This window comes from Alligator sinensis, unplaced genomic scaffold (genome assembly GCF_000455745.1).
Source record: "Alligator sinensis unplaced genomic scaffold, ASM45574v1 scaffold652_1, whole genome shotgun sequence".
In the NCBI taxonomy this organism is placed as follows: Eukaryota; Metazoa; Chordata; order Crocodylia; family Alligatoridae; genus Alligator; species Alligator sinensis.
Genome location: NW_005842010.1, coordinates 630486 through 633350, shown reverse-complemented (window position 1 = coordinate 633350; position 2865 = coordinate 630486).

Below are 2865 nucleotides of genomic sequence, written 5' to 3'. Positions count from 1 at the left end.
TGAAGACCAGAGAGGGAACAGCTGGGAAGCCAGGAAAGCAGTAAATCACATGCTGCCATGGCAAGCACAGCTGGTCATAGGGAAATTTAAAGGGACTCAGAGAATGCAGTCAGAGTCAGTCCTGGGAAGAAAAGAGGAGAGAAGACATGGTGAAGAAAGAAAGCCAGTGTGAGGAGGGACCTACCCTGGGGCTCAGAGGAGAGTCCCAGTGTCTGACTTACCTGGTGAGAGCCAGCAATGAGACAGAGGAGAATTCCCTGTTGGTGTGTTCAGTCCTGGAGGATGAAGATAACCTCTTCATGAATTTAAAGAAGCAAGGAGACAGGGACAAGATGACATCCCCAAGAAGGGTAAGTCCAGCTGACCCTGAAGGTCAAGGGTGGGATTTAAACTGGGAACAGTTGTCTTGGGACCTGCATGCAGGGAAGAACAAGGCAAGCAGCTGAGACAGAGGAATAACCTCAACAGAAAGTCCATAAAACAGGGACTGGAATTCTCAGTCCAATAGATGAAGAAGAACATGTCCAGAACATCAGGTATGGTTAGGGCAGGGGATGGGGATGGTGGAGCCCTGCAAAGAGGAGCTGACCTCATGAACCTATAAGAGATAATTTGACATGCAAAAATAGTGTATTGGAACCTCTCTTTCTAACATTAACATGTGGCAGGTGAGTTTCTAGGGACAGTACACATCCCATTCCGGCAGAAACAGAAGCATGTCACCAACCTCTCACAATGCCTCCTCCCTGAAAGACAAAAATGCCTATATGTCATGGAATTACAGACCCACCATCCAATAATCCTTCCACAGATGAAGGATTTTTAGTAAGGCTGCAAAACTAACCAAGTAAAATTTTTGCCCAATTTTTTTTTTTTTTTAAGAGAACGTTAGTCTTCTCCAAGTGGTTTCATTTCTACCTTGGTAGTGACATTTTAACATTGCAGCTTCAATAAATGAAGTGCTATTATTTATAGATATTGTTTTTTTCTTTTAAACCTGCAAGAGCTGTCCTTTAACTTTATTAGTTTTGCAATCTAGACATACTAAAACTGAGTCTCAGGTTGGGTAATAAAGGGTAATAAAAATTTTAAAAAATTGTTATTCAATAGTGGAAAGTTAAAATGAACAAAAGCAAGGCTTAGAACTCTAGAATTTGTTCTAACAATGGTGTTTTCTTGAACTTTTCCTGTTTTTCCTTGTCCTTCAAAAGATTGAAATGGATGTTATTACAAAGGCCTATTAGCAATCATGAAATAAGTTGGGAATGACAGTAAATTTACTAGAGGAATTAGAGCTTATAGAATCTAATATCAGCCTTCTTTTGACAGTTAAAAATGATAGATGGATCATACATGAGCTCTGTAACAGCACCTTGACTCTCTTTAGTCAGGTTTATCAGATGGAGCAAATACTTTCTTTAGGAATTCTAATAAATCTTGTATAGACTAGGTCCTTGAAAGAAGCAATGTAGTAACCCTTCAAACCTGAATGAAGCATTAATTCTGACAAAGCAAGGTAGGATTAACAGCAGGAGCTGAGTTAATATTTTGATACCTAGTTCTGGATCATAGCATCCTTCTTAATTTCTCTGTCAGAAGGAAGAGCTGAGAAAAGAACACCCCAGAAACATAGGCTACTTTAGACAAGGTAGTTGCACGGTTTCATAGTTTTCAGTTTTACAGACATCCTTGTGTTGGTCTTATTCATCATCCTATAAACAGAGGGAAAGATTTAAAACCTCTGCAGAAAATTTTAAAAGGACTGCATTAATTTGCACAGTCTAAGAGCAGAACAAGCTTTTTTTCTAAACCTCTGCAAGACTGACACTGATTGGATTTTATCTTTTTTTAATGTCACTAATTTAAAATTTTGCATAGTATATGGATATAATATACTATTTTCTTTCAAAAGGTGTTCAGTAGAAATTAGATATTTAATTTGAAATATAATTAGAGAGATTTAGTTATAATAATCCATATTGTGGACTATTCATTTTAAAACAAATTTTATATTCATACTTGGACTTGGGTGCTAGTATCTGCAATTTGTGGTATATATAGGGCACATCTACATGTGGCCGTATGGCACCGTTTTTACTGCACCATCATTTAATACTTCCAAAAGGGTAGTATACGAAAGGAATATATGAAAGGGTCACAAACAAACTTTAATACAAGTGGATCAACAAACTTTAAAATGGACTTTGCTTTAAAGGAGAAAAATGTGGGAAACCAAGTGTTTTCCCTTGCAGGATAGCAGAGTTCCAGCCTGCAAGGGGCTGCTTGAGCCCCTCCCACCCCACCCCACACACCCACCCTCTGCCCTATACACTGCGGGGGGTGGGGGTGGCTGTGGCCTGGGGGCAGTGGGTAGGGAGTGAGTGGCACCAGCAGGGCCAGGGGACTGTTTTCTATTTAAACTATTTACGGGTTTGGGACTGGCCATCAAAGTTTACAAGCCCATCGCCTGTTTCATACCAGGCAGTGTCCTGGTATAAAAAAAAAAGAGTTGACAACCACTGCTTTAACACTTAAAAGGTGTTAACATGTGGCAATCCAGGGGTTAAGAGCTCTAGAAGCTGCCTAAAATTACCATGTAGCAAAGCCCTAAAGTGCTAGGCTAAATAGAATTTGTTTACTGATAGAGGGCATATGTTCAATTCTGTGAGATTGTCTCACCTCTTAGTTTTGAACCTACAAAAGAAATTATAACTTATTTTCATTACTATCTTATTACCACTGTTTTTGTTAATATCTATTAATTTACATTAAGTTTGTTATGCTATTATTAGTAATACTAACTTATTATCACTGATATATAGTGGATTTTCTCCTGCAACTTTAGCAGGACTTTATTATAATATG